Source organism: Neodiprion lecontei, chromosome 3 (assembly GCF_021901455.1).
Source record: "Neodiprion lecontei isolate iyNeoLeco1 chromosome 3, iyNeoLeco1.1, whole genome shotgun sequence".
Taxonomy (NCBI): Eukaryota; Metazoa; Arthropoda; class Insecta; order Hymenoptera; family Diprionidae; genus Neodiprion; species Neodiprion lecontei.
In genome coordinates this window covers 6,113,634-6,135,649 of record NC_060262.1, presented here as the reverse complement: position 1 = coordinate 6,135,649, position 22,016 = coordinate 6,113,634, and the positions used below count along the sequence as shown (strand labels likewise).

The 22,016-nt window shown below is 37.8% G+C and overlaps 1 protein-coding gene across 3 annotated transcripts in view; it reads right to left on the bottom strand.

Moving 5' to 3' along the window:
- The window catches only part of LOC107220232 (frizzled-2), a 102,683-nt gene that overhangs the window by 10,321 nt on the left and 70,346 nt on the right, over window positions 1-22,016 (bottom strand). The gene's annotated exons all lie outside the window — the stretch shown is intronic.

The window sequence follows — 22,016 nt, the reverse complement described above, 5'->3', positions numbered from 1 at the left end:
ATCAATCGATCGGTACTAAAGCGGTTTAAGCACATTTCGCGAGTGTCTGGGTCATATAGGTGAAATCCCAAATGAATACTAAACTATTGATTTATCATTTTGTATCAATAGTGGACGTGGTCAGGGGTCGACCTCGGACAAAGCGTTAACTCGAGGGTATGCCTGAGAAAACCGCCCACCATGAACAACCTGGAGCTCGTTTGCACGGGTATATAACCTGCGACCGAGTGAGTCGATTCTCGTCCAACGGATGGAAGATGATTTAAATATTTACGATGGTCTGCAGAGTCATAAATTCAGCAGATATGAGCTGGGTATATTATATAGCCGTGGTACAGCAGCGGGACATTTGCACGGTCTGCAGGGTATTAATGTCGTTGAATTTTCAAATAAAAAGTGAAAAGTGAAATGAAAAATTCGCCTGACTGCAGACTCTAAGACCCCCGGCTGGGTTTCACGATAACTCGGTCCGCAGGACGCCGCAAGGATATTTGTGACCTCTTAGACCACCGAAATACCATGACGATAAATTCGCGAGAGTTGTCTCAAAAACGCGCAGCTTTTAACGTACCAGTATCAAACAATCAAATCATTCGACATTTTTAAGCGTAATCCAAGGCAAAAAAAAAAAAAATCCGCAAGGTAAGCGCACTTCAAATTTGATGTCCAGAAATTGAACATACATGTACGATTACGTAAAATAAACAGTTTCTCAAAGTCAAAGCTTGCACTGAGCAGTCCAAGTGTGATCTGCGGTTGGTTTATTTAGGCTTAAAAAAAAAAAAATGTTTCGTTGAAATAAATAAGGGCTTCTATGCGCACTGATACAGCAAGTAAATGTTTATCCCATCAGAATACGGAAGCTGTATGTTTAGAAATTAAACATATTCATACATACGTATACCTATTTGAATCAGAAGCACGACTAGTTTCATCTCTCTATATATTTCTCTTCGTATCAAAGAAAGTTTCCTCCGCGTTAAATGTTTGTTTATTATACATATCATTTCACGTATATACGTCAATATAACTATAATACATGAATTCAGATTACGTAGATTATGTAGCTAAAAGAATATTCAATGGAAATAAAAATCCAATGTGAATTTCAATGTCTTTTCTACCATTTTAAACGAATAACTGAGACAAAAAAAAAAATAGAAGACCGTTTTGAAAATAGATAAAGGTGATGAACTTTCATTAGAATGTCTACATATATACGAATATGATTGATATATTTCATTGCAAACCGCGAACAATAAACATTCACCAATCAACAACTAAGCTCATCGACGACCCATCCTAACCCGATGTCCCTGACCACTACCATGATCGAAAATTTAACCCACAGCAACTTCAAGAAGACTGAAGAGAATTATGGTACTTAATCCTAATCGACTAAGGCGACTACAAGGTAAACAGAGACAGCAGCGCAATCAGGACTTGAAAAAACACAAGAAGCGAAACGGCGATCGAGGGTAAAAGAACGACCACAAATACTGCAGTGGCAGAACCCGGTGTATCGCCGACGATGAATCAGTTTTAGCATCGCTGCTGCCAGGAATACGATGAGTCCGGAGAGAGAGAGAGAGAGAGAGAGAGACTGGCGTTGTTTGGGTTATGATATACTCCCCCGTGTAAATCACTCGACTCGTAATGGGTGTACACTCTGGGCCAAAAGCGAGTAGAGAGGTTGTTACTCTCCCTTTCCATTCGTTCCTTTCTCCCTCGTTGAAAAATATACGGTGGTCGGTTCGAGTCGGGGTGGCGCGACGATCGCTCAGTGAGATCGATTCGCGGATCGGTCGGTGTGTTGTCCAGTATTGTGTGAGTTCACGCCGTACCGAGCGAGGCGAACGACGCGCCACGCCAAGACTCGAATCGCCCGTTGCATAAATTATTGCCATGCGCACTATACCCGATATAACCTGTTCCCTCTTTTTCTTTCGGGAATTATTTACGTCCCTCTACGGTCAGCAACTCCGCTCGAAGAGGTGTCCCATGAAGTTTCCTGAACAAACTCCAGGTAGGCTGCATTTGCAGGCAGTAGCTTTCACGGTCCTACTCTCAAGAGTACTCAAGACTCGACTGGCTTAGCTTCGTGCCAGAGGTAGCCGGTAGTTTTCAGTGGTTCTCAACGTCGATCGGTGTTCCGTCGTTTGAATGAAAGAAACCATGTTCAAAGTCGATCGTCGGATCGCGAGCCATCTAAATCATTTTCCAGACACCGATTCAACTTGGATCATGAAAAAGTGACGCTCAAGATGCCTGGGTTGTTCTTCTCGGAGTTAATGCAAGAAGACAACGGCTGAGTTTGTTTGGAACGATGTTCACATGTCTTAAAGGTTACAAGTATTGTATGGGGTTCCGATCTTTGGACCTTAATTTCGATAAGTCGTTTTAGTACAATTTTGTTAGGTTACGAGTTATTTGAAAATAATCACGCTTTCAGACCGATGATAACAAGAAAACCCAGCTTTCAACGACAAGGTTCCAGTTTTCTGATTCTTTTGTTGCTGTTCACCCGACACCAATATCTACGGAATGACAATGGATCGAACATGGGAGATTGAGAATCGTGACTTGTCTCATGAATATTGTATATACAGTTTTTCAACTAATGATTAGATCATGTAAGGTGATCAGAAATCAACAAATCAGCTCTCTGGAAAGGTTCTGCGAGTTTGTCCCTAGTCTCATTGGAATTGGAAAACACTTCAGACGAACGAGAACATTTAAACCATTAGATAGTCATGCCAATTTTCTAGTAATCAAGAACTTTACTTCACTCCACAATCATTACCTTCAATTAAAATGGAATGAGTTTCGATTAAAGTAGAAAACATCGCAAGATTTAACTCAACGAAATGTAACTGAACAAATTCGTTAAAGTAAGCTCATCTCGCAAGATTCCCTCGTAAACCTGAGGACGGTCATCAATTCGGTCGAGGTGAACGTGCCAGCGACGAGATCCAGATAGGTTTTCACCCACACATGTACGATTACGAAAAATTCATGAGATATCGATCCGAGGCTAAGTCTGGGAGCCAGGAAGCCACACAGAGAGAAATTTCTAGTCGTGGGTACTAAAAAACGGTTCCTACCTAGTCTCAGTTTCAACAAGATAAGCAAAAAATATACTTCTATTTTCTCGACACAATTTTTCTTTATCACGATGACTCGCGCTACACTTTCTTGCAAATGTTGCAATAATTTGGTGCCTTGATGCGAAAATAAATTCGCGTTCTTACCTTATTTGACGGAAAAAATGTGTTAAATAATTAATGAGGTACCCCCTGGGGTAAAAAGTCTGTGCGCACCGGTTGTTCATGGGTCGTGCATACCGTTTCGGTGTGTAATCGACTAAACCAACACCATATAGTACCACACACGCGCAAGAGCTTCGCGGAGGTCCTTTTTTGGAGGATAATTGATCGCTGATTGGATGCGACGGGTGACCGGCACGAAATCGGGTCACCGAGCGTTGTACATCAGCAGCACAAAGCAGCGGCATGGTTCTTCTTCTGGATGGAAAATCTGGTCACGTATCCCAGGGCGAGATGGAATGGAAGCTGTGCAAGCATTGAGCGCTTGACTCGCGGTATTCTAAGGGGAGGCAATGAAATTTAATTCCCTCTTTTCTCACATGGTCATAATTTCTTTCCTATTTAAGTTCTAATTTCCGACAAATATTTAAAGAATTTCAGTGGTATAACCTGCACGTACATTATACGAGTTACATTGTACGTGCATCAATTACACGTTGTTCAAATACAGTGAAAATTTCTAATCACACTTCGTGAAACTCCTGGACTTTGGTTGATTGCTTTAATTTCAAAAGTCCTTGTTCGAGATTATTATCGATACGAAAAAGCTGCAGTGCTTCGAAATCATCAAACGACTTTGTACACCTTCGATCATCGATGCACTGAACGGATAATGAACCAACTACTGTTTTCATCCCCCAGATGTCTATTTTGAGTAAACCGATCGCACAGTCGAAGGCACAAAGCGATTTTGGTAACGCGACTTCGGTTCCGGATCTTTATCTAAATCCACGAAGCCGAAACCCCCGGTGGATAATTGCTCGGTCTGTTGTGCTCAAGGATGTATCGACCCGACCAAAGGTAGCCGCTGCCTCTGAAAGCGAATAAATTCTGTGCGGTAGGTATAAGAGCCGCCTGGTCGGACGGCACGAATAAACAACGAGATTCTCTGACCCTTGGTCCAGTTTCCCTTGGAACGGAAACAAATCTTTCCAGAGTCGGTCGAGCGTGGAACAAACCTTTCAACCGGAAGAAAGGAAGGACTTTGCAAGCTTGGGAAGTATGCACTAAGTATACAATTTTACGGCGCGATTTGCTCTTGGATTTGCATTATACAGTCACTAATTGGGGTCAACACGAGCTTTCGGGTGAAAAACGAGTACCGTTGACTAATTATAGAAATATAAGAGGTCCGTTTTCAGATTCTATCAATAAACCAAGAAAGACTGTCTTTTCAACTTCAATTATAACCTTCTAACTATTTAATTAATACATTGCTGAATATTATTACGTCACGTTAATTGTATTACAGGAGAATTTCTCTCTCGTTGAAAAGAGTGGGGTAAAGTGAATCGGTTAATTGATACGGAGAAAGAATCAATGAACAGATAGTTCATTTCATCAAGAAATAGGTATGCCATTTATTAGAGACGATATTCTTCAGTCTTATAAAATTATATGAATATTTCTGTCTTCAATCGAGAACTGAACCGTAAAATTAACACCAATACAACTTGATTCTAATAATTTTTATACACGAGAAATTTTTTTTGAATAAAATAATTATTGATATCCGTAGTAATGGGAATACAGCTACGCAAGAAATTTTGACATAGTTATATTAAGAGGGTGAAATGCTGAGACAGAACATTTGAGAGACGTGTCACACACGTAAAACGACCATAACCGTTGCGATTCGTATAACTTGCAGCAGAGGTGGATACCAGACGTGTCAAGGATTCCTTCAGCTCGCCGCATAAGGTAGTTCGATGTAATTAATTGCCGATGAATTATGGATTTACCACTTCATCATGCTACGGATGCGATTTTATTACCGCACGCAACCGCACAAACCGATTCCGCTTCGTTCTTACGAAATTGTCTTTCGCGTCCAATCTTTTCGAGAACCGTTTTCGCGAAATATTAATTAATGAACTTGACAGAGTTCCGAAAATATCGACGAGTAAAAATTGTATTGGTAGTTCTGAAATAAGTAGCGCACAGATTATTTTCGAGCAACAAAACATTTTGTGAAATAGTCGCATTTACTAGAGTCAATTTGGATAAAACCGATTGGATAGAAAAATGAATTCGATGTGTTTTAGTGACAAAGAAAATTTACAATTTACTCCAAAAGCAATTGATTAAACAATGCATGATCAACACCTTCTCACTTTGGCAAAGAGGAAACAGATTTCTCGCGATCCTTTGTACAAGGATTATAAGCTTTTAACTCCAATCCAAGAGCTCTGAATTGGAATAATGCTCCCACGAAAGATGAAAGTCGGTATTACAAATATTGTATTTGTTCTTTTTTAAATCATTTTACATCTGGCCACGAAGCACGATATATGATTTATTTATGAATTGGATCCTTAATCATAACAAGATTAATATCTGGTAAGGTATTCATTAAAATTCTCTCATTTATTCCCTCACTTACGACTAGCTACAGTTACTTCCAAAACGCATCAGTATTTCAACCCTGCACATAAAATGTCCATAAAAATTTTTCATCGCCACTCGAAATCACCCCAATGAAAAGAAGGTAACAAAAAAACAAAAAAAAAAATGTAAAAACGCGATAATTTCCTCCACCCCAAATCGAAATAAGCGTAATCCGGTAATATCGGTTTAAGGCATAATAATCAAGTGGGTTGGATTTCGGTTAAAAGGGTGATCGGCAGTTTGCCGTGGACCACCAGGTGGTTGAAAGCTCGGGTTGGTAGCGTCTTGATCCGGGTTCAGAGGACCTGACGCAGGTGCGTCTAATAACGAGCGGCGTCGCGTCGTCGGTCTAGCTCGCTAGGCTAGCAGGTAATTAATTAGTCAACGAAGCGGCGCAGCAGCAGCAGCAGCAGCAGCAACAGCAGAAGCTGAAGCCGGAATCGCGGGTTCCACGGACGGGGTTTTTATTACACCATCCAGACACGAGTCTGCGCCTCGCCGCGCCGGCTTGTTTGCTTTTCCAAAGCGGAAAGTGCGCTGCTGCTGCTGCTGCTGCCGCACAGTGAGCGCACCGTGCACAGAGAGAGAGAGAGAGAGAGAGAGAAAGAGGGAGAGAGAGAGGGAAGGAGAGAGGCGAGGTGGAGGAGAGAAACGGCCCTTGATGAACGAGCGCCGCGTAGCGGGGGCGGACACGGGTTCGTAAATCATCCCCAACCCTCGCCCTCGCTTTCTCTCTCTCTCTCTCTCTCTCTCTTTTCCTCTCGCGTTATCTCCGTCGGGGATCTCCCTGCCTCCCCTACCTGCGCCGCTGTATCAAGGAAGGCCACGAAGGCAAAAGGTCGGCCCGAGACTGGCCACCAGCGCCGCCGTGCGGGAAAGAGAGCAAAAACGGTCCCTATCGGCACCGAATGATCTGTCTTCGAGAAGCCCAACCCCCCTCTTCTCTCTTCCTTGCCGCAGCTGTAAGTCACGACCGTTTGGACACCGTCTGGTCCTTCAGGATCCCCTTTTTATCTCTCCACTGACAATGAGAGAAATTTTTAGTTCCGGTTACCGCTCGGTCCTTAACTATTTTCATTTTTTACCACAAACGAAAAATATTGTTCTAGGTAGAAAATGAAATTTAGTTTTCTAGCTGTTACCGGAAAGTCTGGTATCCGTTACTATTCTTTCTCATTACGATCACTGTTGCATCGACGATAGCGCAAAATGTTTACGCGTACCTCGTTTTTCGTAATTCCAACAATGTTGAAACAGTTTTTTTAACGATACCTGTTTTACTCAATTTTTCTAGTTACGAGATAATACAATTGAATTCATCACCTCTCTAATTTGTTTATTCGTTTGCTTTCTCGTCTTATTTCATATCGTTTTCAATTGCGAGTAAAACAATGTACACATTACGGAGCACTTTTATACGACATCTTGTCTTGAATTTTTCAAAGGTGTGAATTGCGTCGTATACTCAGATCGTTCACCGAGGTCGTTAGTGGGTGGCTACGGATATTATGTGAGTATGTGGTTCTCTGTACGCACATGCATAATTTCTATGGGTATGGGTGGGACCGAAGGGACACGTTGGGCGTACGAGGTACATGCAGGGTTTCGATGGCCTGCTGCATGCAGGCGCTTTTATCTACGGGAGACAACCGAGGCCTGACAGCTACGTGATGCATCGACGGTCATCGACATTGGCGCGGAAGTCGAGGTCCGTAATAGAAGTATAACGTTGAAGGAGGAGTTGAAAAAACGGGTAGGAAAATTTCGAACGCGAAATTCAAGTGGTGGAGGAAGAAACGTAAGATTATTCGCACACTGAACGGACTTTCAGAGTAATTAGTGGAAAAACAAATTCAAACAATTCGACTATGCATGTTTTAAGCGGAAAGGAAAACCTTTGATCAGTAAATGGGTAATGAAAATTGAGTGTAAGGATTTCAAAAACTCATTTTATTACTGGATTGATCATCAGAAATGGAGAACAACTAGATTTTGCATAATAATAAACGGAATGATAAGAATTGTTTAACGTACGACAGATTTGTGGAAAGCTGCAAAGTAGAGAGAGATATTATTTTGACAGAGATATAACTTTGATTTAAAAGAAATGTTAGGGTGGCCACAAATTTTTGGTGAAAAAAAAAATCTTTGACATTTCCAAGTTTTCCAGAACCTAAAACTTAGTTTTTCCTGACATTTTCTCAGTTCTAGCATGTTACTAAAATCTAAATCGTTAAGTTTATCAACTTTACATTCGGTTCAAAGTCAATTCTCAATTCTGAAAACGTAAAACAAGTAAATTTGCTATCTCAAAAATTCGTTTCTAGTTCCCAAGAAAGAAAACCGATATTTTTAGTTTCTCCCATAACCATAACAAAAATTCCCTTACATTTCTAGCTTTTCCATGTATCCGACCGCCATGTAATTTACATTGAAAGAATAGTTTTGGAAAATGTAATGTTGACATATTTTTTTCTCCTTCACGTTTTCGACTAATTTAATTCATCTCCTTATTTTACTTCATTAATGATTTAAATACTTCGAACGGTCTTTAAACTAACCATAGAGAAAATACCATAGTCGTGTATTTACTCGTCCCGAGATGAATCTCTCTCGACTGTTTTTTGTTTTCAAGAATCGTAAAATTTGCTTAAGATAATTGAAGAGAACGGGGCGGGGAAGAATAGAGTTAAAAGACGAGAATGAAAAAGAACAGCAGCAGCAGCAACGCATGGTTATACAAAAGAGAATAAATAAGATTTCCCGTGCATGCGAAGTGGCCGACAAGTAGGCACACGTACGATACGTATAGAGTAGGCGCATACTCCTCGAGAACAAGTTTTTTTGTCATTCGCTTCGAATGAGGAGGAGGAGGAGGAGGAGGAGGAGAACAAGGAGAAAGTCAAGAAGAGGAAGGTAAGGCAAAAACCGGCCACTTCCTTAAACGCCTGATAGAATAATGACCAACTTGTTCAGCCTTCTGATCTCCGGATATAAATGAGATCCGCCGATCGATCGATCCTTCTACCTTGAGATCTATTAACGGCACTTCCATTCAACTCCCGTTACGTTCTTCATTCTCAAAATCCTTTAAGTGTTCTCTTGTCCAAGAACTAAATCAACTCACTGTTGACGTAACTTTCAATGAAATGGACTTTAAAGAAATTCGGTTCGTTGAATAAATGTTTCTTACAATTGTATTATGTGTTTACTTGATTGTACGAATATTGCCAAATAGGTCGTTAAAATGTATTTGCGTCATTGCGACATCGACCTGTCAAAGATTATTCTGTGTAACTTAATTACAGTGCACTCACATAATGATCAGGAATAACATTTCATACATAAAATTTTCGTACGTATTTAATTATAATCGTTGGTTTTTGTTGATCAAGTTTACAGTCAGGAACATATACTCGCTCGATTTTTTTTTTATTTACTTTTCAACGTTAAATCTAGTTGATAGACGATAAAACACCGAGACATGTGTTTTTATGTCTCGTACTTGAAACCGAAAGTATTGATATTATGTCGTAAATTTTTTGTTATTCCGCCAAGTATTTTATTACAAATTTTAAGTCAGGGAAAGAAGAAAAAAAAACTGAAAACTTGAAAGGAAATTCAACTCTCAAGCATATAGTCTGTTTTTGGATTACAATCGACACAAAAACCGGAAAAAACTAATTATCCTAAAATCTATTTTGATGCTTATTTGGAAAACTTGATTTATGCGCATCCATTATAACTTTCGTCGCCTTCAACCTTGTCAGAAGTCGGTCTTCGCTGCAACCCGCAGTGTATAATTACAAGTTTCGGGAATGTTGGATGATTGATGAAGAGTAGGGTGCAAAAATTTCCGCTACGGATACGGAGGAAGAGGGTTAATTTCTCGAGTCTTGGGTATCGATTTCCAGGTTCAAGCTGCTGCGAGATTTCGTGGAAAATATTACACGGACAATTTAGCACAGGTTAAATCCAGCTGCGTCCGTGCAACTCGAAGGGTAAGTATTACCGACAGAGATTTTTCTCACAGTTCACGCGATTGGCCGACGCCTCGATTCTCAGCCAATCGCGTACCGCGACACAAGTAGATTGCATAAATCTCGATCGGTAAAACTACATTCTGCATTGCAGAATGTTAAATAAAGAAGTTTCATGGATAATATATTTCCTTTTTCTTCGTATTTAAAAATGATTGGGTCATATTTCTCGATTTCAGTTAAAAATGATAATCATGCAATAATTACATCCGATTAAATTTCGCTAATTCCGATATCACAGTGCAATTTTCAACCAGTTGTACTTGCTTTAACTTTACTTTACATAAAAAAAGAAAAAAAAAAAATTAAGCAATCTGAGATGAAAAGAGTAATTTGTAAAATTTCCACGAAATGAATCCGGTGTATCGAATGGTGCGAACGCCTTTGCGGATCGGCCTGCAGTCGGATTGGGTAAATTCCGTTTCGCAATCAGCGGTAAGAAGTGATCTCGTTCGTTCGCGGATGGATCGGAACTCGAAGGCCTCTCTGTAGCGGAGCAGCTCACGGGTAGGTACGTTTAAGGCAATGATCGATCAGCGGCGTTGTTTCAGCCGTTGCACATCTGTTATATAGCTATAGTTTTATAATAATGTATATATATATTTATATATATATCCCGCTACTAATGCTCTATGTACCCATGGGCGTGTTTTCACCCACTGGCTCAACAATTCCTACCAGACCTACGATCGTTGAGCACCAAACCTCGGGGAGATATGACGCAAAGTGAACGGCTTTCACCTACGCCGAACCTCAATTATCAATAATACGCATAGGCGTGGCACGCAGATAGTACTGCACTGCAACTTCGCCTCGTTCTGACTCGATCTTTCCGCTTCTCCTGTTCATGCTTGTTTCCTCGTTATTTACTTGCACTTTTTTCTTTCCATATTATAAAATTCCTTTCCTATTCCCAGACCAAAACGAAAAAATGAAGAAGAGAATAAGAATTTAAAGAAAAAAAAAAAAAAACTGCACGTGCCAATTTTATTATTATTATTTTTTTTTTCTCATACAAGAGCAAATTTTTTTCTTATAATACATTGGCCTCAGCAAACATATATTATATAGTGTAACGTTCTTGGACGTTACAAAAATAAATATGGATCCGTGAGTTTAATTATGAAACCAAAATCAAAAGCGTTAATAATATGTTGAGAAAAAGCTTTAATTGCAGGGTACGTGTTTCTGGTTTTAAGTCTGAAACGAGACTGTTTTTACAACAATGTTGGTTGACGCAGCAACCTTATTCTTTTCAAAGACATAAGAGGTTTATAAACGTCTTTTATCTATGATGACTACTAGATCATTGAAAGGAGGCAAGGCGGGTGAATTCACCCTTTAGCGCTACTATGTAGAGTTCCGTTCGTTGCATAGAAAAATTATTGTCTCCCGCCAACCGTCAGAATTGGATTTCTTACGTGTTAATCAAATGGGAATTACAAGATCTCGGTGCGGCACGTCTTAAAAAAATCGCACGGCGATTTCCTTTCACGAGGTTCAATATTATGTTATAAACTATGATTTCATGAAGCTGGAGATCGAAAAAAAACATAGTTTTCTTTTTTTTTTTTGAGGCAGTCTAATATACATGTATATATATACCAACACCGGAGTTAATTAAATGAACTTCACGCGTTCATTTAATTTCATTCATGAAACGTCAGGACGATAGTAAGAGAATTTCAAAAATAGAACCGCGTGCGAGGTCCGTGACTTTTTTCGCACCGCATTTGCAAAACGTAACGCGAGTTACACGTTCTCGGGATTGCACGTGCAGATGATGAGGGTTCCACGGTTTATTCGCGTCACAGTAACAGCGTTATAGCCGGCGAGTGCGGCAGCAGTGCGGAATTACACTGGTAATAAGGAAAATGCATCGTGCATGCTGCGCCTACGCGGATCAGCACGCGTTTATTTATATACTTTGTGCAATCGCCGCGAGAAAATACGCTGAGAAAAATATGATTTGTTACAGTAACTAGAAAAAATTTGAAAAAATGTGAAAAATCGATTTGTACAGAGATGCAAAAAGAGTAGCAAGATCAGAATGTGGAATGTCAAAATGTAGGATCGGATACAGATTCTAGATTTTACCGATCTATGTTTTGATATTTCTCTAGTTTCAATTTTTTGTACTTGGACTTTCTACATTTTGATAATTCTACGAATTGGATTTTAACGTCTTTGAAAATTTCATATTTTCGTCCTACTATGAATCGGTCATTCTAGTTTCTTACCCCCACCCAAACGGAAATGTATAACCGTATAGCCAGAAAATCTTGTACTCCTTTTTTTCTACTTTTTTTGTCTGGTATAACACATGTACTATATTTTCTCGCTACTATAATTGCTATGTAGTAAATTGATGCTATTGGGAATTATTGAAAATAAAAACAAAAAAAAAAAAATGGTGTTAACCCTTTGAGTCATAGTAGTAATTATTGTTAACACCTATTGTACATCCATTATTTGTATATTTAGAAAACTTTTCTATATATTTCTTGGTAGATAGTGTACTAATAGGGTTCTCAATACTCGAGAGTAATTATTGCGATATAATGTAAATTGACATTGTTAGAAACAAATTGATTGAAAAAAAAAAAAACATGAAAATTGAAGAAACAATTGCTTTCCGAGAAAATTAACCCTCTACACATATGTACACGTTTTACATAAATTATAAGTTTTTAGGGTCACTGATCGTGAATCTGAAATCGGAATTATAAAGTTTCAAGATGGTGGATCCAATATGGCGGAAGAAAAATTCAAATTCGATCGTATCCGGAGAATAAAAACTCTGTCTAAGGGTTCTTGAGATCGCTGATTACGAATCTGAAATCAGATTTAAAAAATTCAGTATGCCGAGAATCCATTCAGCGACCCCAAAAATCCGTACATAGTATTTTTTTGACCGGATTCGATGTAATTTCAAATTTTCGTCCACCATATTAGATCCACCATCTTGAATTTTTTAAATCTAATTTCACATTCGTAATTACTGTTATTCAAAGGGTCAACTTTGCTATTCACTATAAAAAATAATTGTTTCTAATTACTGATTGTATACACCAAAGTTTCAACTTCAATACAATTTAAACCGTTAATTGTAATGATTCTACTTATATTTTTTTCACAGAATTTTCTCTCTTAACAGCTCCGAAAAATAACAAATATAAAAAATTAAAATAATTGGTATTGCAATCGAATAATTCGGACATTACAAGTGTAGGTACGTTGAAAGTTAGGTAGATGTCAGAGTATAAGAGGTTCGATTCTGAGAATCGTACGTGTGATTAACTGAATTATTTTTAACGAGTCAACGTGCAAATGCCAGGGAAAGAAGGGCGAGGGTGAAGGGAGGGAGTTGAGCCCGTATTACACTTGAAGCGAAATGCGTCAAGGGTATAATCCGGTAGCTACACGGTTACAAGATGGCTTTTTTTACCTTGGATTTAATTCTTTTTTCTACTTCCCTTTCCGCAAGTATCATGTAAACGGGGAATTCAAACAGGAGGATACTTTACGCGTTAATAATATAATGGACAGCCTGTTAAAACCGCACGCTCGTGAACTTACAATTAAGTAGATTCGCGACGTTCCGTTTCTCACATAAGTTGACACATGTAACTGCGATGTAAGGATTCTATTTTTTCGTATCTCATACATTTTATACCTTTTCATTTTGTGTATTAATAATACAGCTTTAATGTATACAAGTCTGAATATTGTACCCAGAATCAGTTTCGAATTTTTAATTCGTAAACCAAAGGAAAAAAAAAATTTTTAGGAATGTTTATTATTGTTATAATATAATTCACAAATTTTATATACTGATAATTTAATAACGCTCGTAATCAAGAGGGAAATAACTCGAGATTTGATTGGCAGAATAATTTTTTTAGTTGCATTAATCGAAATTAATTCGTGTAATTTAAACAATTTTTTTTTATTTCAAATTAATTTTTTAATTCAGAGAAATGTTTTAATTGAACTAGTGTAATTTATTCCAATTCATGAATTTCAATTTTTCTCTCGATAATTCTCGATCGTTCGCTCTAATTCGATTCAAATTGAAGGGAGTCTTAAAATATTTCAATTCCTCCTTTTTTATTTTCTGTTGATTCAACTTCATGTTTTAATTTGATTTTTTTTTCTCTCTGCGAATAAATAATTCTGGCATCAATCCAAACTGATTCAAATCCAATTTGACTTAATTTTCCATAATTCATTCATTTCTCAGTAATTTATCATTATTTGAGAGTTAGTATTTAATAATTCAGTTAACTCTCGATGAATCAATTGAATTATAATTGATTCACAAACTTATTGACACGTCAATTCACCGAATTATTTTTCCCCTCGGCTCGAATGCAATATTTGAACACTCTCAATTTTATCATATTAAATACATTGTATTTATTCTATTGCGTTTAGTGTGTAAAAATGTAAAAATTTGTACCATTCGATCAGTCAACAATGGAATTAAACAACCGTACATTTGATATCAAGTATATAAATCTCACTCATTCTGACTGCAGTAAAAATTTATAACTTATAATAAATTATAAGATTTGTATTGTGTAATAAAACGGCGCGTCTACAATTGTCACGTTTTGTTTTTCATAAGTCTTCAGCAGCGATTCCAACTTCCCAGTTCATAAACGTATGTATACAAAATTTGACATAAGTTTCTTTAAAACAAATAAAATAATGCAGTGAGAAACAATTTCGTGAAAAATTTGAAAAATTGAGAAACGATTATTTCCATTCATTCATTTATTTAACCGTGTTTTTCCCCCTTTGTTTCGTTTTTTTTAATTTCGTTCTCGACTGCACGAAAACGAGACGAAAATAATTCGCTGAAACCGTTCCTCCACTGTACATATATTGTGCACGTATAATCGTTATTATTTTAACCTGGCGTGACGACGACGCGAGGCTTCAGGTGTCGAAGACCGCGAAAACGGGAATAAATATATATATAAGGCATTCCACACCAAGCCAACCTACGTCTGACCTTCACCAACGGCGACTTTTGTTATTTAAAATTGTTTTTTCAATCAGAGTGTACAAAAAGAACGCCTTTCGTCGAGTTTTAGATTTCTCGAACATCGGATTCGATTTTTACTGCTCCCCAAAAAACGAAAATCAAATTTTCGAATAATTAGCCCCAATCGATTGACTTTAAATTTTTGTCATACATTCTCTGTTAAATAACAAAAATTTCGAGACCAAGATGAAAGCGGACAAACTTTTGGCTTGGAAGCTACAGGCAAAACAAGTAACCGAGAAGTGAAACAAAAAAAAGAAAATAAACAAACGAATAAAATTTAAATCTGTATTTATTTTACTTTCATTATCGTCTGTAAAAATTTTCGTATTTTAACAAAGAATTTGGAAAAAAAAAATGTGAAGTCAATCGATTGGGCCTATGCATTCGAAAATTGGAGTCACGCGTTTTTGGAAGCAGTAAAAAATCGAGGTGCAAGATGTTTTTTATTTTTGTTCACTCCACGACATATTTAAAAATAAGGAATAAAAAAAAAATTATTTTTTTACATCGCTAACGGTGTTGATGATACATAGATCAGTGCGGGGTGGAATGCCTTATACATAATATATCTGCGTGACTCCCGTGCAATTGTAAAAGTCCGCAAGGCGATAACTCGCTTCACCGTGATATATATATATTATACATATGCACGCAGCGCATCTCACAGATATACATATAATATAATCGCGTTTGCGCTGCTGCACTGTCTGGAGGATAATTCTTGTTCGTCTAAACCGAAGCGAGAAGCAGTCGAAAAATAAGACCAGAAATTTTTTTTTTTTAAATCATGAAAAAGAAAAGAAACAAGAAAAAAATGAACAAGAAAAAGAAAAGAACCTTTAAGATAGCGCGCGAGAAGTGAACGCGGCACGAACGACGCGATAACGCCACGTCCAAATAATATGACTAGTTTGAAACTGCGTGTGTGTGCATTTATACATGTATATATAATACGGCCATCACGATGATGCGTGTATTAGGTTTACGAGTGCATTTTAGGTGTCAAGTGCGTCACGTACACTTGGGGACAATGAATCTCACGACAGCTAATTTTTTTACACCAGCGCAAAACGGTAACGCATACCTCGTTTTTCGTAATTCCCAACGATATTGAAACAGTTTTTTTTTTCAACGATATCGGTTTTACTCAATTCTTCCAGTTACTCAATCAATTGAAATTTTTCTCAGCGATCGACACGTCAACAAGTATTCTAAGGTTAGATTCGACGGTCATTGGTTATGTTGTTCTTTATTGAGATTGAGTTTGTTTCGCGCTCGGCCGACTGTGGCGCTGCAGGTTTCTCGGTGTTGCCAACGTAACTGTCTGGTGTAAAAAATTACCCGTCTCAGATTCATTGTCCCCGAGTGTACATACAGTGAGAATTAACCAAAGCCGCAAATGACAATGCGAGTGACACTGTCCATGCACCACGTGCGTTATACACATGTGGGTTTATATATATATATATGTATATGTATGTATATGAACGTATCTCGTTCTCCTGCAACTTATTCCTCTCCTCCTCTTCCTCCTCTTCGCATTCCATACACGCCTCAGTACCGTTAAACATTACAGCTCGAATGCGAACTCGCACTTGCATTCTCAAATCGACACGAGCATTGCGTGCAAAGTGCAATTGGCGCGAGTGTGAACATACATATGCATGTGTGTTTAGTATAGTTGTTATTTTGGTAATTAATAAATAAACGTAATTGACGTGTTATATGTGGAATAAAAATTGGCGGAAATCCTAAATATGTCCGATAAGTTTAACACGTCTCAGCAAGCAGTCGACTTTTTGTACAGAAAAATGCATATATGTATTCGAACATTATTTTTTTTTTTTATTTTGTTTTCAAGAAAATTGCTTGTTACTTTAAAAATATATCGGGGTTAGTTCGGAAAATTTTCGATACTGAAATTCCCTGACTTTTCCACTTATATTCGAAAAAAGTGATCGTATGTCTAAGAAAAATACGAGAAAATTCCTATGTTATATATCATATGGAACAGCTCGGGTCGTTGAAATTCGTCGGGGAAATATTGAAGGGAATTAAATTACGACGACAGTCTGGGCGAGATGTTGCAGCAAGTTGAGGTGTTCTGCTCAACGTGACAGAACGTAGGTGTATAAATCCCGCATCGCTGGTCCAGAATTAAACGTGTAAATTCTCGGAAACCAGATGCATTCGATGAATGCTTACTTATTCAGTCGCTGGAAAGCAACCGGGGTTCGTTGCCGTTTGCCTGGAGGCCTTGCACACGAAGCAAGGAGGAGGTAAAACGCAGACGTCTCTCCTCTCCACTCCTCTCTCTCTCTCCCCCCTTTCTCTTTCCATCTGCGTTACTTCCTCCCCCGCAAATCCCATAATAACAATAATTAGCAATTTCTTTGACCCAATTGAGCAGTTTTATCACTCCAACAACGAGTAGAAACGACGCGTTCGTTGCAATAACAATGATAGTATTGTTTTTTACGATTATTGAGTCAGTGACATACGGTATGCGTAAATTGCAGATAGTTGGTTGGAAAATGGGGGGGGAGAAATAAAGGAAAGGAAACTAAACGAGAGTGGGGTATGTATTTAATTAAACACGAGAAGAATGCGAACGCGAGTTTTAAAAACACCGCGGTATAAATGTGACAAGATCTTCGCTGCTCGTTACATCAGCTGAGCGTATAAATTTGCAGTTACACCTATTACGACACTTATTTGCATTGTAATGTCGTTCGTAAGCTGAATTAACCGCACCCAGAAACATCATCGTTTACTTTGATGTTACAAATGTATGCATGTATTTTTATCGAACGATTTTACAGTGTCGTACATGCGGCTTGCGAGATTTACGTTGCGTAATATGTTGAACGATCTAATGAAATGGAATTTCGTTTGGAATGTGCAATGATTTTGATCAATTTTTCGTAGCAACTCGCATTTCGTTGAGATCGTGTGCGTGTGTGTGTGTGTTTGTGTATATATTATATATATAATTGTTTAATACAATAAGGAAAATTTGGTTCATTTGATTCGAGATTTTAGAAAATATGTTGCAGCGATTCGAATTTATACATTACCTTAATTTATGAGAAATTTGAAAAACAGAAACAGAACTAGTACCTACATCAATTTTAGAACTTGGATTAATCATCACACTGATAATACATAGGAAACAAATTTTAATGTAAATTGCCAACGTACGCAAAATGTGTACGTTTGAATTTTCAAAGAGCATAAGCATTAAATTCCGATCGTTCTTTGAAGAATCAACTTTCCGAGCCAATAAAAAAATGCTTCTCAAGCCTTTCCGAGCAGCTACCTCAATTATTTGAGATTCTAACCTCGAAAATTCGTATCAACTACATCGCGGGCAAAAACAGAAAACTCGGGATGGCCAGCCTACACGAACAGCCGATAAAACTCGCGCATGCGCGGTTGATTTTCAAGTTTCAACATATCATCCCGGTACATAGAAAAATACCAAACCTACAAATAAATTTCTTTTTTTTTTCGATGGTACTAAAAAAAAGTGAAAAAAACTATGGCGACGCTATTTTTTCACAGAATCAGTGCATTTCGTATTGTGAAATACACGCGGCGTAACATTACATGTAACACATGTGGATATACCGGGTGTCCCAATTTAAAATACGCATCACGTTTTCAGCCGAATTAACGTTTCAATTGGAAAATGTGTCCTACAAAAGTTGTTCGGTTCAAAGGGGGACACACGAAGATTTTTTTTTTGTTTTTTTGGTCCAGCATCACAGTTGGCGATGCTGTGGAGGACGGACCAGTTTTTTCAAATGTAATCATGCATTTTTCTTTCAACTAAAATATTCTTTATTCAAAAATCTACAATTTTCTCGAACATTTTTTTTTCCAAACGAATAGTTCGTGAGATGGAACAAAAAAAAACAAATATTTTATTACTCCAAACTTTATTACTCCAAATAGTATATACTATTTATATTCTATATATATATATATATATATATATATATATATATATATATATATATATATATATATATATATATATATATATATATATATATATATATATATATATATATATATATATATATGTATAAATTGATATAGGTAATGAGAATTATGAACGAAGTTCAAATTTTATTGCTTTAAAAGGGTTAGAAGAGCCGGAGAGATAAAGCGATCAGTAGCCTGCAGGCACGGTTGTTGATTAGTCGCCACGTGTTGGTGCGAGTTAACGTGATGATACACACGATGCTGGCTGGCATAGGTATGCCTATTCCTTCGGTGTTGGTTTTACACCCGATAAGATAACGCGTGATGGATGTTGCTATGACAATGAATCAAAGATGTCTAGATGATGTTCGTTAGACTTTTATTTATTCATTCATTCCTTTTCTTTGGTGTGAAAAGTACGCGGTTGGAACAGTTTTTCAACTTTTGCTCGCATTTGGACGGATTATTTAATTTTCTAACGCGTGAACGAAAATTGTTGATTTTGACAAGTGTTCGTAGTCTTGTAAACGTGAATTTGTACACTAATAAAAACGTTTCTCGTCGTCAGCCGTGTGAAGAAAATGAGGAAAATTATTAATTTTCGACAATTGCTCGAGTATTTTTGTTCATTGAAATCGATGTTTCCTTGAAATTGCTTTATAATTGATAATAACAATGCATTTTTAGTGTATAGACGTTTATTTATATCTCAGTATCGAATTTTTTTCCACTCTAATCAGTGACACAGTTTCGAGTCAATTAAAAACTGTCTTTTCTTTTCTCTTTTGTTTCGTCGTATATTGGCAATCGTTTCGTCGTCCTGTACCAGCAGAGTTTTCAAATATGTATCACGATACATTGTAACTTGTACACACAGTTGCATGTGCATAAGCATATGTACCGAACAATAAATAACGAAAAATAAATATACCTGAGTATGTATGTATGTACAAAAGAATAAAAACAAACTACGTAACGCGTGTATAGAATTTAAAATGAGAAGCCCTAGAAACAGAGATAGATAAAGAGAAAGAGAGAAAAAAATTTAGTTGATTGATTGAAAATTGTCGATCAAAGATTCTTCGGCGATGGTATCAGCCGAGATCATCGCAGCTCGTCAAAAGTTGCGTAACTCGAATCTTGAATAAACAACGATCGAAGATGAATGGAGCCTAAAATTTCGGAAACGGTGGAATTCTTCGTGTTTTTGCCAAATATCGAAGTCCACGTATTTCAAACGCAAAAAAGGTTTCAACAGTCTCATTCCTTACGCAATTTCAACCAAAAGCGCTACAAAAAATTTTCATTCGATGCAGAAATAAAGAATTGGCACGAATTATACGAAATCGCAAAAGTAAATTCGTAGAATTCAATTCAGCGCAGATTCCTACAACTTCAAATGATCTTTGTTACTTCGTAAAACCCCAAAAACCGTGGAGTAACAATAAGTTTCGGCCATTGTCGTCGAATTTTGACAGTTTTGTTCGATTTTACATCCAAACTATCCAATGCCGACATCAGGTTCCTCATCGGAGAGCCGAAAATTCCCCGAGTAACAAAATTCCGGCCTGAGTGTTAAAAATTGAAAAATGTGTGAACGAAAGGGGATTAAAACGAAGTGACAGTCGTCTCTTTCATCTCCTGCCTTTCCTTCGGACGTACTATTCAGGCGGGTAATTTATAAACAACGGCTATGCCACTCGGAAATAGACCCTCAATTAACGACTGCAGTCCCGGTCTTACACACACGGTGAGTAAGTAATTCACGCCTCCTCGCATCATCCTCGCGGCATAAACGGGGTCCGGTGATATATCCCCCCATTCGGCAGGCGTCGGCGACGATGGCTCTCCTAATCCGACCATACAAATTGCTTATTTACGCCAAATACGTGCGTCCGGGTTTGCCCCCTGCCCTTCGGCCCTAGTGAATCAAACTTCAGGGCACACGCAGAGCTCTACGCATGCAACTACGTGCGTAACCGCGTTGTAAACAACACCCGATACGCGGAGCTCGAGGAATTTATAACCGCGAGATCAAGTCCTCGTCCCATAGCCCAGATTTTTTTTTTTAACTTTGGGGGGGGGGGGGGGGGGGGTTAGAAGTCTAAATCTCGATTTTCGGAAAAATCCCGCAATTGCGTTCGCCGCCGTCTTGATTTAAAGTTCAAGTTTTTCGTTTTTCTGAAATAACTCGTTAATTTTTGCTCTAAAGTTGTAAATTACTTCCAACCACCACCCTTCCCCCCCAAAGTTTAAAAAAAAAAAAAAAAATCACTCCGCGTAATTACTTCCATTTGAATGTCTATCTCTACTGGACTACTGGTCTGTCTGTCTGAAATGGCTGCAGGAAATATCGCAATAAGCGTACCGTGTACTCTGATTACGATGGTGTAATTCAATTCGATTATTATCGGCGCTCTTTCTCTCTCTTTTCAAGACATGTTCGTTGTTGTTAAGACAAATGGTGTCAACCTTGTCAAAGAAGTTGATGGAATTGATTTTAGAACACTTGGTGAATCAGGTTCATCGATATTGTCGAAGGAATGATAGTTCGAAGTCGGGTACCACTTCAAGTTGTATTAATCGTGAGGCTGAAGTTAGCAACGTTAACGCAACGACAAATTCAGGAAAAATTTAGAACGACTTTCAAGGTATTGGCTTTGCAAAATAAGAGTAGGTACATTTTATTTGTCACGGTTCACTGAGTTTCAGACATTGTTGAAGGTTCGAAGTAACCATTTTTAACAAACGTATGCGTCGTTACAGTAACGTTACTAACTTCAGCCTCGTTATTAATCATCAAATCAACTCCACGCAATAAACATACCCTGTACTCCAATAATAATAGTGTCATTCAATTCGACGATTGGCAGCTCTCTTTCACAAAAAGTAACTTCAAGTTGTACGACATCTCTCGAGTGGTTTGATTCAACGTACATATGACAGTCGTTTCAATTCAGAATTGAATCATATACCTATTACTTGTACGTAATCGTGTGAAGGAGTGATTTGAATTCGTTTAATCGACTCCGCTAAACATCAATGCGCATCGGATAATGTTCATAGGTTTGACTTGAACATGTTCGAATTGGTTTGTTTAATAAATTTGTATTGATTTTAATTCCTCAAGTCGTATAACTTGAAGTTGCGGATAGTCGTAATACCTATGTCATACCTTAAAATAACTTGAAACCGTATCAGCGAGTTTTTTTTTCA